Source organism: Anas acuta, chromosome 24 (genome assembly GCF_963932015.1).
Source record: "Anas acuta chromosome 24, bAnaAcu1.1, whole genome shotgun sequence".
NCBI classification, from domain to species: domain Eukaryota; kingdom Metazoa; phylum Chordata; class Aves; order Anseriformes; family Anatidae; genus Anas; species Anas acuta.
Window position 1 is genome coordinate 4,272,156 of NC_089002.1, and position 16,891 is coordinate 4,289,046.

Genomic DNA, 16,891 nt, shown 5'->3' on the forward strand with positions numbered 1-16,891 from the left:
CTCTCTCTGCCCCCGCCGGTGTCCCCCCCTGGCAGCCCCGATGCCAAAAAGCCCCTCGGTATTCCCCGAGCGAGCAGCACCTGGGGATGGGATGGGGACGGCACGAAACGCGTGGCCCTGCTCTGAACTGCAAGGAAACAGGGGAATATTGCAGGGGGTGCAGCGTCCTTAGCTTTGGGGCTTGGCTGGGGGTTGCAGCCCCTCTGGCTTGCAGCCGTGCCATGCCTCAGTTTCCCCTTCTTGCACAGAAGGAGGAGGTCAGGCAGCTGGGCTCGGCTGGGGTTCGCTGAGCTGAAGCTTCTGGTAAAAGGAGAGAGCACGGAGGTGAAAACGCCAGCGCCTGGCTGTGCTGCTCCCACACACGGAGCAAAGGATGTGGCGTGGGGGGTCTCCACGCTGGGACCAATTTCCCTCCGTGCCTGCAAAGCCTCAGCACAGGAGAGGGAGGAGGCTGCGAGGCGAGGGGATGGGCGGCGTACAGCATGCCAGCGGCGATGTGGGCACCACGGCACCCCAAAAGGGCCAGACCCCATGTGCCATGCCGTGCTTCTGGCACCCAGACACACAGGACGCCTGGCTTCTCTCTCCCCACCAGCACGCGCGCTGCTTTTATTTTTTTTTTCCCTTTCCCCTCTTCCCTTTTTTTTTTTTTTTTTTTTTTTTTTTTTCATTTATCTGCTTTTCAAATAACGTTACTCATCCAGAGCGGGACGTCTGCGCTCACCACTCCCGGTGTTTGTCTGCATTGTTTCCTTAGGGGAGATGCTCACCCGCACGCGGTGACTACTTGTCTGAGCCGTCACGGTGCCGAGCGGCGGGGATTACTCATGGTGTAAGGTTTAAGAAAGGGGGGGGGTGGGGGGAGAGAGAGAGAGGCCAGACTTGGCCCTTTGTCTGCAGTTGTTCATTTCTCGCTCTTTGATATATTTTTCCCCTCCTCTCTTTCTTCCTCTGCCAATGCTCTCCGTCCCGGCTCCCCGAGCTCCCTCCTCCTCCTCGCGCTCACACCGGAGCTCCGGGCCAAATCCCCGCAGGGTGCCCGCCAGCCTCCGCTGCGCCGCCGCACCAGCACGGGGGGGTCCCCGTCCCCTTGTGCCCCCCTCCACAGAGCCAAGCCCTCCCCGTGGGCCTCCCTCTGCAGCCACCTCTGCAAGTTGCCCATTTCCACAAGTTCTTGGCCCAACTTTCCCGATGGCCCCACATGGCACCTGCCCACCGCGGTGCTGCCAGAGCCGGTGCGCAAACCTCAGCCAACGGTGGGTGCAGCAGCAGGGAAACTGGGGGAAAACAGGGGGAAAGAGGGAAAAAAAAAAGATCTTGGCATCACTTCGGGCTCCAGCAGGACTCCCTGTGCTCTGCTGAGGGCAATATACCCGTTCCCACCTCTGCAGTGCCAGGGCACAATCCTCGGATTTCGACACGTGCTCGGGAAGGCGCAGCAGGAAAGCATTGGGGACGCGCTCCTTCCCTTTCTCCACGCGAACCCGCGGCAGATCGATGAATATTTTAACAAAGAAATATTTCATTAAAAGAGTTGATTGCTTAATGAACTGTCCCTGTGAGCCATCAAAATGCAATGTTGCTTTTTTTTTTTTTTTTTCCTCCCCTTAACGAAGGCGAAGATTCATATCACGAAGAACTGGCTTATCGCATTACCGTAATAGCCTGAGTAGACCAAGCCCACGGAGCGGCGTGGGGCGGCCGGGGGCTGCCTCGAGTGGGTGCCAGGCACGTGGCAGGACCAGGCCGGGGGAATAACAGCAGTGGGGACAGGGCTGTGTGCCTTGGGGCTGCCAATACTGGAAGGGAAAGAAAATTGTGTGTTTATTTTTTATTTTTTTTCCTGCTCAAGAATTTTGTTATAAAGGGACGGTGTCTGGTTAAAAAAAGACATTAAAAACTGGTTCTGATGTATTTCCCGGATTTGCACCAGTGCCCAAGCCTCATTTACCTGGTTAAAATAGAATTATTAAGTGATTAAAGCAGAAAGGAACCCCAAAATTGAGTTGGCTCTCTCCTGGCGATGTTGCTCATTTGCTTTTGTGCCATGAGGTGCCCGTTCCTCTGGCCCTGCCAGGGTGAGGACAGGAGGGGAGGCATCATCCTCCTTCTTTGCTCCTTGGTGAAGTTTCCATTTTGTCACTTTTTGGAATTTTGTTCATGGCAATATTCCTGTTCAGCTCCGCTGAGGACAAGAGGTGCCGGGGCTGCACAGGGAGAGGTGTGCTCAGTCCTTCAGGAGGGAAATGAACAATAACCTGCCAAGAAACAAATGATTTTCCATCAGTTGGAGTGAGGCCTCTTCTTGCCTTTTTGCAAAATTAAGTTTTGCTGATTGGGGATGACTTTAGTACCTGGGGAGGATGTTAGCGGTGCGGCCGGAGAAGGAGAGGCGGGGTGGTGCAGCAGCTGGTGCTGCATGGAAAGGTGGCTTTGGAGGCTCGGGAGGTCAGGATCTGACCCATGCAATGCTCCAAGCAGAGGAGGAGGGCTTGGAATTTGTGGGACCAGGGCTGGGCAGAGCTGGTCCTGCAGGAGCAGCTGGGGAGGTCACGGGCAGCACCTCGAGCAACCGCACAAACCCGATGTGAAGGAGACCAAACTCCGGTTAGAGAGCGAGGGGAAAACACACATCACGTCCTGCAAGGAGCCCCTCCTAACTACTGTCTGCCCTTTGGAAATATTCCCTGGCAAAGCTGCCTTTCGGCGAGCCTAACCCCAAGCTTTCGCATTTATTTACTTATTTGTAAATGTTTCTCGATGCTTCCGAGTCTGGCACGCATCTGCGCTGATTTTTCTGCGGAAAGGAGCTGCCGAGCGCGTCGCCTGTGCAATCCCTTCCCAGGGAAACGGGCAGGGATTAGATCATCAGATGGCGATTGTGAAAGCTAAGTGAGTATTTACTGTAAGAGGGCTTTGATTCAGCAAGGCGGGTGTTTGAGTGCTAAGTCAATGGGACGGGAGCATGTGCTCCTGTGCTGGGCTGAATCAGAGCCGCGCCGGACACCTCGCTTTTCCCACAGCCTTTGGCTCCCTGCTCTCTCGAGACGTACGCTGACATCCCTGTCCTGCAGCAACGGGTCTGGAGGAGGCAAAGATTTAGCAGGAAAACATCAGGTTCGCACTGGGTTCTTTTCTTTTTCTTCCAAAAACCCACGGCAAGCCTGCAGGAAGTGCAGAAGTGGTGAAATCTGGATTTTTAGCAGCGCACAGCTGGGCGTACCGCGTAAACACACAGATGTTTTGCTCCGTGCACTTTTTGGCCACTCTGTTTATAACTTTACTTGGGACCACAGAAACTGGGGTTTCCTACCGAAAAGCCTTTTCCTGTTCTTTCACGACCTTTGCTCAGCAATGACCCAATTTCACTCCAAATGTGGCACATGCGATTCCTTAGGTGAGAGGAGAACCGGCATGCAAAATTGGGCCACTTTTCTTTAAAAATGCTGCCAATTGCTCACAGCTTTTGGTTTGTTGGGAAGAATGGGTTCTGCTCCGAATGCCACTCATGGCAGAGGGGATGGCTGACTTGAGCAATGAGTTAATCTTCCCGGGAAACCACCCGTCGCCGCTGCTTGTGCTCAAGGACTCGCTGCCTTTTGGCCAGGACCTTTCTCCCCCAAAGGGCTTGGGTGGGTGCAATGCCCGGGGATGGCACGGTGGCCTTGATGGCTGCACAGCCCCAAGGGCTCAAGACTGAGTGCAAGGACCAGACAGGGACAGAGGAACTTGAAGCCAGGCTGCAGCGTTGTGCCCATGCCGTACGTCGTGCGTAATGCCCACCGGTCCACGTGCACAGGCTGTGGTTTGGCCAGGAAGGCTCCGGTTTGCCCCAAGGAAGATACAGGGGGGAAACAAGAAAGCACCGTGGAGGATGAAAGACCCGATACCCTGACCTAATTCAGAGCCTAATCCACAGCCTGCCCTAATCGGGGGGATCTGAATCTTAAAGTCTGATCCCCCCCCAGCAAGGCAAATGGTAAAAAGCAGCGGGACTTGGGCGATGCGAGCCAGCTGCTGCATGTGCACTGAGGATCCCAGAGGGCTCCCAGGGACAGATCCCAATAAAAGGGGAGCGATGACCAGTGCGGGACATCACCACAACCACGGCCTCTCCTGATCCCGTGGCTTGGGAAAGGAACTTGGCCCTGGTGCCCCGGCACGGTGAGAGGCACAGAACTGCACGTTTGGAGCCTCTTGGGATGGGACAGGAGGGAAGACGCTACGAGAGAGCAGCAGAGCCACGGACCCCGTGATAAAACCCTGCGGGAGCTGCGGGGTGGGCAAAGCTGGCGATCAACCGGCTCAAAACCAAGCGAGAAGCAGAGCCAGCTCCCGCCTGCACCGTGGTCGCGCCGCCGCGTCGCAAATGCGCAAATTATGCAGCCATTTCACGGGACACTTAGGAGTCAATTTGCAACGCGGCTCAGGGGGGAAATTGGGCACATAATTCCCCCGCGCCATAACCGGGAGCAGCCCGCTTCGTTTAACTCCGAGCCTGCCCCTTGTTAGCGCTTGCCGAGGGGAGGATGCTGCGGGCACCATGGGGCCGCGTGTCCCCGTCCCGGGGGGGGGCTCAGCTCGCGGGGCCGGGGGCGCAGAGCTCGCACCCCCCGTGCACACGCGCCGCCGGATCCGGCAGCCCGGAGCACAGTGGCAGCAGGCTGTTCTCATTACAGCCCAATGAGGCTGTTTACTCACCCAGCTGGAGACAGTTAGAGAGTGATAAATAATGAAAGAGAAAACATGATTTTCCCCTCTGTGGTTTCTATTTGTGTAACCATATGTCACAGCTCAATACGGCAGCATTTTTTTCTGCTTTATTCAGGAAAGAGTTGATTTTTTCCACAGAGTGGCTATTTTTTTTCCCTCTTTTTTTTTTTTTTTTCTTTTTTTTTTTTCTTCTTTTTTTCTGGTGCAGTGACAAAAGTATTTCTGTTTGTTTTCCCGTGAAACTCACTCATACGCCGTCTCCTTAAAGTCTGGCTCGTCCCGGTAACTGCGAGGGCTTGATAGCGCTGTTCTCAGCTTCTTTTCAAATACCTGTCATGTGGCTGCGGGGAGAAGAACCAGCTGAAAACAGAGCAGGGGAGGAACACCACTGCAGGGTAGGGACCGCTTCGCTCTGAGGCTGCAGCAACTTTGTACCGGAGGATGAAACACAGTGGAGTTTTCCCTGGCGGTGAGCAGGGAGGGTTAGGTGAGCGATAACATCGCTCCGGTGACATTTTTGCCAACAACGCTTTCCGACTGCTTTGCGAGGGCGGCAGGGCATCGTTCCTGCTCTTGTGCAAGCAGGGAAACTGAGGCACGGCGTGCTGCAGGGATTTGCTCCAGGTGCAGCCCTAGAGCCGAGCCAACCTGCTGAAATTCGGCCACGCTGAGCTCCCTGGTGTCTGCAGGGCTCTGTCCCGGAGCGTCTGGAGCCCTGCTCCACGCGGCGAGCCCAGCCCCGTGTGCCCTGGGGAGGGCAGGTCCCTGCAAGGTCGCACCCGTTGCCTGTGGGGAACCGCGGATCTTCCTCCTGCAATTATCCCCCTGGCTTCCCCCAGCGCCCGATCTTGGCTGCTGGCGTCTCTTCCCCTGCCATGCCCCCGGAGCCTGAGGTCTGTTTTTTGGAGGTCTTGGCACGCTCTGCTGCCGAGCTTCCCTCTCGGCCAGGGGCATACAACGTTCCTTCTGCCTTAGCAAGTTCTCCAGCTTCATAACAGCCTCTTCCCGCAAGATACGGCGTTTTGGGAGGGCAATTATCCCAGTGACCTCATCCATGTCTGCAGCATGAGGTCACCGACGTGCAGGGAGGTGCGCACCTACCCCGCGCCGAGCGGGGCGCGCCACGAGCTGGGCTCATCCCAATCCCACCTCTGGGCTCCCTCCGGATCCCAATCCTGTTGCCGAGGAAACGGGCAATTAATTGTGGCATAACTCCCCGAGGCCAAATCAGATACCCGAGTGGAGATAGGAAGCGATAGGAAGGGTGCAAGGGCCCAAACAGCGTGGATTACCGATATTCCTGCCTGGTGTGGGCTTTGGGAGAGATGTGCCGGGGCTGAATGCGTGCGTTTGTCCTAAAATAGTGCCAAGCATCATATCCCGCTTCCATAGACCTCCTGAAAGGAGACCCACAAGCCCACCATGCCTCCAGGTCCTGGTCCTTGGTGCGTAATCGCTGCGATACCCAACCTCTACAGCCAGAAGCCCAAAGCCTTTGCTGCGTTTGACTTAGCTCAATTAAATTTAGAGGGCATACCTCCTCGTATGGCTGATCACTTTTTTAACATATGAAAACTGTTCATCTGGGGGGTTGTGTAATCATTCCCACGTGCCTGGAAGGGAGGAGATCACCCCGTGCCCTTCACACACGCGTGTGTTACACAGGTGTTTGCACAGCACCTCGCTGGTTCCTCCGTTGGGCACCTGTGGCTTCCCTCGCGGTACCCAGCAGCACGTTTGGCATTTCGTCACCTGGGTTTGAGCAAGTCTGGAGTTTCATCAGCTGCACCACCTCTTCTGGTTCTCAGAGGTGAGGTCCCATCACTGGGGAGTGAGCTGGGAAAACACCGTCGTGAGAAATGTGCTCACATCCACATCCACCCAGGAGCTGGAGAGCGAGCTGCGACCTGAAAACGCTGCTACTGAGAGCGAAGCCACCACGTCTCCAGCAAAAACATCCCAGCTCTGAGCCACACTCCGAGCGCCTTAACACTTTCATCATCAATGGAGTTGTCCTTTTTTAAAGCAATTTAATGGAGTAAAATCAGTTATCTTCTTGCTCCCGGTCACAGCGAGCTCCCCCTGTATGACTTGAGCTGGAGCTGAGGGGAAGACGGGTCCCGCTGGCTGCCCTATCATTTTTTACAGGCTCCCAGCAGCCCAAACGCGCTCCCCTTGCCCCCAGGTCCTGCTCCTCTCCCCACCAGCCCCAAAAAATGAGGGCTGGGGATTTGTTGCAGGTTAATTGAGGTTATTTCTTATTAAAGCCCGTTGCCTCAGCAAACCCAACCTGTGCAGCACGGCACCATTGGTTCCACCGTGCTGCGCTGCCTCCCTTTGCGCTCAGCAGAGGTGTGTGGATGCTTCCCCGCTCACCTCTCCCCACTGCAGCCCCATGTTGCTGTCCTGGCAGATGTGACATGGGCCTTTACCTTGCCACGATGCCCCTTGCTGTTCAAAGCTCGTGCACACCTTGCAGGAAACCCTCTTAGCCATCACCACACCGCTGCCGTGAGCGCAGCCCGCCCCGTGCCCCCATTTCTTGGAGGCAGACCTGTAAAAAAAAAAAAACAAAAAACCAACAAATTCTCTTGCCCTTTTGTTGAATACTGGGACTGAAGCCATCCTGGAGACCACCAAGGTGGCATTTGGAGGAAGGCTGCAGCCTCTGGAGAAGACGCCCATCAGCTGGGAACCGCGTCTGCATGGGAATACCGAAATGCTTCCTCTGGGTAACGTCACTGCCCGCAAGCTCGCGGCTCCGGGCTCGCAACCCCCGTGTGCCAGGAAACACAAAGGGCTCTCTCCACGGCTTTTTCCACTCCTGGCTGTGCAAACACACGGCCTCTGCTCCTGCCAGCGGTGTCCGCCTCCGCGCCTCCCCTGCCTCCCTGGCCCCGGCACCGCCTGGGTTAACGGGAGGCGGTTGGATGGAAAAGGCCCTTTTTATTGTAACAGCAGATACGGAGAAGAAAAAGCGCTAGAATCATTTATCTGGCTCACAGTTTCGCTAATGCCCTCGGCTTTAGGCCAACGTGAGATATTATGAGGTAAATCGGCCAAGTCATGCTATACAAACATTTCAAAAAAGAAAGATATTTTCAGGCTCTTGAAGGAATTCAGCCCTCCCCCTCGGCCCCCGCGTCGGGTTACTGCAGACCTCAGCCGGGGCCGTAGCCCCCTTCACGTTGATCTGAGAATTAAAGAAAAAAAAAAAAAGAGGGGAGAACTTGGGCCAAAAGATAGCACTTGGGTTTGGCGTGGGGTTTGCTCCACGATGCCACCACCCTGGGCACTGCGCGGAGCTCCCTGTGCATCCCCTCCGTCCTTGCCCAGTGCTCCACAGGCACCCCAGGAGTGAAGGGGAAGGGCAGGGCTGGGGGTGCCAGCAAGGGGGATTTCCTAAAGAGAAAAAATGCTTCATGGTCCCAAACAGAAGGTTCTTTCCTCATAACATCCCCAGAGTTGCCCTACAAAGCCAGCCTCCCCAGGTGCACCACGCCACCAGACTGCCCCTCGGTGTCTCCATCGTGCCCTGGGTGCACGAGACCCTTCTGCACCTTTCACCCCAAACCCCAAAAGTGGAAATATTCTTGGCCGGGTAGCAGGCACGGCTGGATTTCTGGGATAATAATGGATTTTAAGGTCAGAGGAACTACGTGTGTTCAATAATATATACGCTTTTTATTGCTTACAACATTTAAATCGATGTGTTTTGTTATTTATTAAAGCGCCATTGAAAATCTCTTTCCATTCTTGTTCCTGTGTCCTGAGCAGTTCGTTAAAATGCCCACCTTTCCTGTCATAAAACCCACGTAGGCAGGCTAATAAAATCCAAACATGTACAGTTAAAGTCCCCACACAGAGAATTAAAAAACCAACCCGCAGCCCGTCTGCCGCGTGCCCACGTAAAGCACAGAAAAAGCTTCGTGCCATGGCGCTGACACCCGGGTGTGGGATCAGAGCATGGGGAGAGGTGACAAGGGGAGGTGACAAGTGCCTGAGAGGCTTGGGGCTGGCTCGGGTGGGCCCAGTAGGGGACAGAGCCCTGGGGTCCACCCTGGTGAACCGGGGGCTGCCAGGGCACCCGTGGCCACTCTCGGTCCCACCTCCCCACTTGGGGTTGGGAAAGGAGCCTGAGGGTGGATGTGAGAAGCCGTCATCCCCTCTCCAACCGAGGGGGAAGTTCGTTGGAGGAGTTTCAGTTGGGTTTGGTTGGCTTTTATTGAGGTAACCCACCCGAATGTGGAGCCCGTTGCTCACAGCCAGGGAACGCGCTCCGTTTTCCAGCCTCCTGAAGGCAGAGGTGCTCGGGTCCGGGCCCTGCTTCCACCTGAGGCACAAAACCCCAGCTGATGACCCCTGCCCCATGCTGCTGCCACAGCTACAAGTAGCCAGGTGAGAAGATTTTGGCATACAAACTTATTTCTCTTCTTCCCCTGCTGCACCTTGGAGGTTAGGGCGAGACGGGCTCAGCCGCGGTCTCTGCGCCATCACCAGCCCCTGGTGTCACACCAGGAGGGGAGAGCTGGTGGCACCTGGCACGGGGCTGGGACACCCACCTGGAGAAAGCCCCATGCTCTCCTGGGGTCCTCCCTACCCCAAAGGTTATGGGGTGGCATAGTCAGGCAGGCAGCCCGTGGGATGCACCTGTCCCTAAATGTTCATAGCCTCTGATCAATGGCGAGCTGGGCAAAATCAGGAGCATAAAGGAGCATGACCATAAAGGCATAACAGCAAAATGATGAAGGTCTCTGGGGTGATAGGTACATCTCCCACCACCCTGGGCACCAGCAGCAGCACCCTGTCCCTGCCCACCCTTGCTCTTGCTTTTGCCCAACCCCACTGAGATGCCCGGGGCCTCGGTGCGCAGCCGGAGCATCCGCCGGCACAGCATCGGCACCGCAGCCCCCGTCCCCCCTCCGCCTGCTTCCTCCCCCCGGGGAGCCCCAGCACTTTGCTGGAGGGCACGGAGTGAATCATCCAGTAACACAGAAATCTCGGAGTCCTCTTTAGACGTCCCAGGAGGAGGCAGATCTGAGGGAAGGCAGCGGAGAAGATGCCTGCAGCAATGTCAGTGCCAGAACAGCCGGGCTGACAGGATTCAGTGCGGGGATTAAGGTTGGGATCAGGGATGCAGGGAAAATGAAAAAAGACTCCGGCTTTCAGGCACGCCTCCGCTGTGTTTGTCTTCTTGTTTGCTCTGGAGGAGGACGGGCTCCCGTGGTACTCAGCTTTAAAAGGCCCTGGATCACCTTCCCAAAGGGGCCGGGGTTCATGTCCGCACCGCATCCGGAGACGTTGGCAAGGGAGCAAGGATGCAGAGGGCATGAAGGTACCGGGTGGACATCTCTGCCCTGGCTGGCCCCAAAACCATCCCACCCATGGATGCACTGAGAGCAGCACCAAGCAGCTGCAGGGCCCTGAGGGTTGTCTGCCTTGTCCCAGGGTTTCCCAAATTTCCCTGTTCCACTTCCTGATGAAACTGCTCCCCCTTCAATCCTCCACAACGTTTCTCATCTGGGCACTGAGAGCACGGTGGCTGCCTTTCCCCGTGCTCCAGCTTCTGCTAAAAGCAGGCCCACAGGTCACGGGAAGCTCACGGAGAGCAAGAGAGGAGGAGGAAAAGCCAAGCCAATTAGGCAGCTCACTTAGGTGTGAAGGGGACCCAGAAGTCCCAAGCTCCCGAAGAGAAGCCTGCCCCTCTGTTATTCGCTAACAAAGGCGCAGAGCAGCCCTTGGTGATCCGGGCGAGAGAGGAGACAGCAAAAGGTGGGCACCAGGGAAAGCAGAACGTACCCAAAATCACATTTCCAACCCTGCTCCTGACCCAGACAGAGGCAGCGCTCTGCGCCCACCCTCTGCTCCGGCAGCATTCCCACTCCAAGCAAACCCAGACTCTCATCCCTCCGACCTATTTCTCCTCCTTGCCTTCCCTGTCTCTTTTCTCCCCACCAGCTTCCCCCTGCCGGGGGCTCCTTGGCACGGCCATCCCCACGCTCACACCTTGCTTGCACACTGGTGGCCGCGCTTCTCCTGGCTCGAGGACACCGAGCTGGGGTTACCCCGGAGCTGCTCACGAGGCCGCTGCGCTCACACAGCGCTCTCTGACTCCTTGCTTCGAGGCTTTTTTTTTCCTCCCCTTCCAGATACAAGAGACACCAAGTTTTTCCCTCGCATCCCTCTTTTTTTCCCCCCTTCTTCCCTTCCTTTGATTCCGTATCCACCCCTCGGTTTTCAAGGTTTTTTTTTCCCCTTCTTTCCTACCCCTCTCCTTTTTTTTTTTTTATTTAAGTTTTTCTTTTAACTTTCAAGGTCAACACGGACAGACAATGCCACCAGTGCCTGTTTGATATGTGAGCGCTATTGGCGTCCATTGCCACGGTTTCCGTGGTAACACAGTAACCATTAATTTTCAATTAAAGTAGACAAAAAGCCCGATGACAGCTCCAGGTCTGCTGAAGATGTCAAGAATCCGTATTAATATACAGCAAGAGAGCATAATTGTGTGTCCATCTTCCCGAGCAACGAAAATGGAGGGATAATTACCAGCTAGAAAGCCACTCTGTAATTTTGTTCTTACTGTCACCACAACCCTACATATTAGCATAAATTAAAAGCAGGGTTTATTGTTACCAAAGTGCATTGATATTTCCAGCCTATTTTCTTCCTTTTAACTGTTTGTTGTTGACGAGTGACTCCTGGACACATGGAGGGTGAGCCCACAAGGAGCGAGCGAGACGCCGGATAGTGATGGATGGAGCCGCGCGATGCCACCCAGGTGGCAGCGAGGGGAAGGCAAGCGAAGACGGAGCACGGAGGGGGGGGACAGAGAAATCCCAGGTCCCTTCGCAGCCACTTTCCAGCCCCGCATCCCCGAGGAGCTCCCGGTGCCCGCGCCGTCCGTCCCCGCTCGCCCATCGCCGCCTCTGCCGGGGGACTCGCGCCCCTTCCAGCTCCCGCGCGCACGGTGACAGCCACTGAATTCATGAATTTAAGTGAATGGAAAAAAAAAAAAAAGCGGGTTCCTTGTATCATATCCAGCGAAAGCTGTCCTTCAAAAGGAAATTTAGTGTAATTACCTTTAAGGGAGCGATCCTCACTCAGTCAGTCACAACACTGACCTGCTGCTAGGATCTGACAGGGAAATTACAGGCTGTGTACTCAACAAAAGGGGCTTCCTTCCTTCTTAGAGGGAAGATGAAATGCTGAGGTTTGAAAAGAAAAGTATTGGCTTCTGGGTTTTAAAGCAGTATCTCGCTGAGGGCTTTCCTTTGCACAGGAACGAGGAGGGGAAGGACAGAGCCAGGGAGGGGAATGGGCGTTTTATGGGCTGGAAAAGGAACCGAGAAGACCCAAATCCCCATCGGGCGAGGAAGGTGGGACCTCGGGATCTGATTTTGTGATGTGCAGCGGGGTGACGGGCATGGCAAAGAGCTTTGCTGCCTGGCACATCCCTGCCCATCTCCCATGGGAGCAGTGCCACCGCACCAAAGCTATCACCTCACTGTGACTGTCACCATTCAATGCGGAGCCCCAAAGGGCCCCCAGACCTTGCCACTGCTCCACTTGGAGACAGGCTTAGAGAAGCCCCTGGGGTCCCCTCTTGTACACCAGGAGGGCCCAAATCCCTCCGGATCCACCAGTTCGCACTCAGGTGGTGAATTCCCAGAGGGCTGGAGGAGACGGTGGCAATGCCTGTGATTAAAGGGGGGGGATTAGCCAGAATAAATTGATACGCAGAAAAATGCACAGATAGATTATGAAGCAATCAGTTTGTAAAGAGACGAGAGACAACAGCAAAGGGATGGGTTTGTCCTGAACGCTGCACCGAGCCAATCCTCTGAGGAGGAGGTGGCTGGGCAGTGGAAATGGGGAAAGCAGAGGATGGGACCACAGCTGGCTTCAGAAAAGCTGGTGCAGCCCCCGGTGTTCTCCTAAGCAAGTGGAGGCAGTGGTCTCGAGGTGAAATCTTCACCCCCAGCCTGGGTTCATGGTTCAGGTGGTGGGAAGTGCATCCACAAGAGCACCCTACAGAGGGGAGGCAGGGTTATCCCCAAAACATCTCAGTAACCAGAGGAACGACCTAAGGGGATGCACTCAGCCCAATAGCAAAATAATTATGGCAGCTGGTGAGCCAGGGGCACACAAAAAGTGATCTGGGATGTCTCCAGCTGATGGAGAGCTTGGCACAGACCCACGGGGTGTGGAGCAAAAGGGGCTGCAGTGGGGATGCTTGGCTGGTGCTCGCCCCGTGGTGCTCCTTGGGAAGGAGATCAGCAAACCAGAGGGAGTTCAAAGAAGAGCAGGGAAACAACGATAAGAGGTTGGGAAAGCACAACCCACAAGGAGAGACTGGAGGAGCTGCGGTTGTTTAGTCTAGCCCGGAGAAGGCTAAGGAGGGCAGCCGATAACGGTGTGAGAGGTCGCTGCGAGGAGGATGGGATCGCTGCTCCCTGTGATCCTGGTGCAGGGACAGCCAAGTTTTGGGGCAGGGAAAAGTACAAAAACACTGCAATGTGCAACCAAGGGAGATCATAACCTGTTTGTAAGGCACAGGAGAGCAGAGGACACTGCTGCGAGGGAGAACCAGGGCAGCCCCTTGAGCATCCCCTGGGGCCGTGCTGGGACGTGAGGGGGTGCATCAGCTCCAGCCCCAGTGCCAGGCTCCCTCCAGCTTGTCCCAAATAATTTTGGGACAAATAATAATAATAAAATTGTTAATATTCCTCCTAGGAGTACAGCAAATTCTTCCCCAACCAGCCTCAGGGTGCTCGATAGCCTTGTGATAGACCCAGCAGCACAGCGAGCAACGAGGATAAATGCATCAAAATTCACCAGCTTTGGCCAAATCAAAACTTCCCAAAAGCAGATCAGCTCGAGCAGCCTTCCACAGCAGAAAGGAGGAAACAGGAGCAGGCCAACAGTGCCTTGGTTGTGCAGCTCAGAGATGGGGAGGCGCTTTCCAAAGGGATTTGTTTGGAGAACATTTAGTGCCTCTAACAATCACAAGTATGACAACAGTTTTAAAAGCTCAAAACAGGATCATCTGATTTTCTGTAAACAAAACACTCAGCTAAAGATCTGTTTTTTTTTCTTCTAAATTCCATTTCACACTAATTTAAAAAAATGTAGTGTTTCTATTCTATTTGCAGCTTTTTATTTTTATTTTACTTTCCTTGTTTTTTTATTTAACTGGGGCACTTGCACTGATTATGAACTGCTATTATACCTGCAAAATACAGCAGGTAAGAGAAGACAGCCCACATTTTCTTCAGGCTATAAAACATCAGACACAACTATCCTGCAGATTTTGGGTCTTACCTGCAGCTTCTGGGACTTGCTGCCCAAATTGAGTCACCTCTCAGATCTCAGAGCCAGCAGCCTGTCCCCAAAGAGCATCAACACTGCCCCAAGGAGTGGGGAAACACAGCCCCTGCCCTGAGCCCCTTTTATCCAGGTGCCCTGGGTTGCCAGTGGTGGAGAATATGAGCACCAGCTGCACCTCAACCCCCTCTGGGCCAAATCAGCTGGTGTAATTGGTGCTGCTCCCCTGGCACCAGTCATTTAAAGCAGCTGAGGGTTCAGCTCTCAGTGTATGGGTTCCACCTGGTAGAATTGGCTCTTCCTCGTCCCCTCCAGTCCCTTCCCATGTCCACAGATCTGTAGGATACTCTGATCCTGACCCCAGCACCTGCCCTGAAAGTGGCAGGAGAAGCACTGAGCGGACCTGGAGGATCCATAAGTGCTGCCGGGATCCCTGAGGACGAGGGAGGATGCTATAAGCGATATTCACGTGCCCAGCTCAGCTGGTTGGGATGCTGCGTGTGCCCTGCCAGCCGAGGAAACAGGCCAAATCCTGCTTCTGGCTACACACGGATAAATCTAGAGCAAGTCCCTTCTGAGAGCACCTCCTTTCTGGAGGCAGGCTGTTAAACATCCGCGTTCATTTAATTCAGGGAGGTGAAAACCATCCTTTACCAGGGCAGGTCTGAGAGGGAAGGTGACAGAAGCAGCTCGCTGCCTGGAAAACCCCAGCTCTGCCATCTGGGGTGCTCTGATGGGGGCTCCCCAGCCTCTGCCCTGCCCGAGGGGCTGTGCCATGGGGCCCATGGGTGCCAAGTGATGGTGCTTGGGTGCGTGTGCAAGCTCTTGGGTGCACATGTGGGTGCTCAGGTGCACATTTGGGTGCTCGGGTGGCTCAGTCATGGGCTCTCCGGAGAGCTGTGACCAAAAGGCACCTCCCAGCCCCGTGGTGCTGCTGCTTGGGGGCGGTTCAGGTGCCCTTTGCTCTCCCCATCCCATCCTGTCCCTGGGGCCACCGCGGTCAGGATGCTCCAGCGTGCTGCCAGCCACCCCCAGCTCTGTCACCCTCCAGACAACGCCACTCAAAACACAGCCCCCTTCCCTCAGCCCCCTTCTGCTAACTGCCGAGGGGCCGTTTCCAGCAGGAGAAGGCTTCGAGCTCTGCTGGCGGCGGGCTGAGCCCCCCTCCTGCCTGCCGGGCTTTGCGCATCCTTCTCCCTCCCCTCTCCTCCTGCTGCTGGTTCCAACCCCGAGCCCTGTGCGTCGGGGAATCCCTGGCCAGGCGTTTATCCAGCCGGTGCCTGGCACGGCCAGCTCAGCCGGGACCTCGCACGCCTCTGCATGATGAGGAAACGAAGCCCCCGCGCCCCTCGCGTCCCCCCCCCCTGGCTCCTGCAGCACCCAAGTTCACGCAGCCCGAGCTAGCAAAGGGTCAAAAAGCTCCTCGCTCTCCTTCCCCCCCCCCCTCGATATAAATACCAGCCTACCAGTCGACACAGAGTACATACATCTTAAACAAACACTTGGCCGGGCTGTTTATCTCCACAGCCTTTAAACAAACTCTTTCAAAGGTTTCTGCTGATATGAGAGATTTACTGAAAACCATTCGCCCTTCTTAAAAGCCTCTCAGTTTATGCTGCTATGGGTGAAACGAATAGTGTTTTAGCCTGGAGTTTTCTGTCTTCTGACCGCATGTTTATCCTAGGGGCCACTGCTGGCTTTGATAGGAGAGCAGCACGGACACAAATCTTTACGAGGGAAAATATAAAATAAACCCAGGAACGCTGTGTGTGCGTGCGTGCGTGTGCAAGCGCGTGCGTGTGTGGCACGGGCTGGGGGGGGGGGGAGCTGAAGGAAAAGTTTTGTCCCCGTGGGTGTCACACTCAGCACCTCCCCAGCCTCTGCGTGGCCGTCCCGCTGTCCCCTGGGGTTGTCCGTCCCCAAAAATTGGTGGGGGTCTCCCTGAGATTAGGGATTTATGGCAGCTCTCAGCAGCACCCGCCACAGCTCAGCACCTCCCGGGCTCGCTGCCTCCCTGCTCATTAAATCCCTGGCAAAAAGGGAGAGCCATTGGAGTCACTGCCAGAGAGCGGCCCCGGCATCTGCATGGCCCAAGGCACTGCCTTGCTCCTTTTTGCAGCTTTCAGCCCCATTTCACAGGTGGGGAACCTGAGGCAAAGGGAAATGATGCGCTCAGGACCTGAAAAACTGGACCTGAGTTTAAATACTGATGGCCCTGCCTCGAGTCAGGCTGATCTGCAGCATCCATCTCTGACCTAAGAAGAAGAAATGGGTGAAGATAGACTGAAAGTGCTTTTTGGGGAGCTGTGCAAATTTGTGGCTGAAGGGAAAGGAGAAAAAACCTCTTTCCCCTGCCTGCAGGCATGCAGCCCCTCCTGCCCACCACCTGCAGCAATTGGGGACAGGGATGTCCCCAGGGCACGGAGGTGCTCAGGGAAGGCTCTGAGCAGGGAATGGGCAGGGGAAGAGACATTTTCCGTCCTCACTTGTGCCCGTGCATATCCAGGCGAGCTGCTTCAATAAGGCTTTTGCTCCAGACTTTGATGGGCTTTCTGCTGAAATCCAGGCTCATTTCTCCAAAGCCTTGGGCCTGCCTGGCACCCGCAGCAGTGTAATTAAGAGATTCTGGCACGGCAGTAATTACCGCCCGTTGGATTTTGTTCAGGGGAGGATGCGGCGAGGCGTGAGCTGGGCTCTGGCTGCAGCCCTGGGTGTGGGGGGGACACCGTGGCCAGCATGAGGGTCCCAGGGCACCGTCTATGAGCCAGCAGCTGTGACACGGGGACTGCTCCAAGAGGCTTTACACAAGGTTTTTGCCTCTGTCCCCAGGAGCATCATGCCCACACGGAAC

The 16,891-nt window shown here is 55.4% G+C and overlaps 1 long non-coding RNA gene across 1 annotated transcript; it reads right to left on the reverse strand.

The window, feature by feature from the left end:
• Positions 1 to 9,358: 9,358 nt before the first annotated feature.
• LOC137844081 (uncharacterized) lies at positions 9,359 to 14,241 on the reverse strand. Its single transcript, XR_011089802.1, has 2 exons — positions 14,038 to 14,241; positions 9,359 to 11,693 (listed from the first exon to the last, which is right to left on the reverse strand). It is a non-coding gene; the product is annotated as an uncharacterized lncRNA (long non-coding RNA).
• Between the last annotated feature and the right edge of the window lie 2,650 nt (positions 14,242 to 16,891).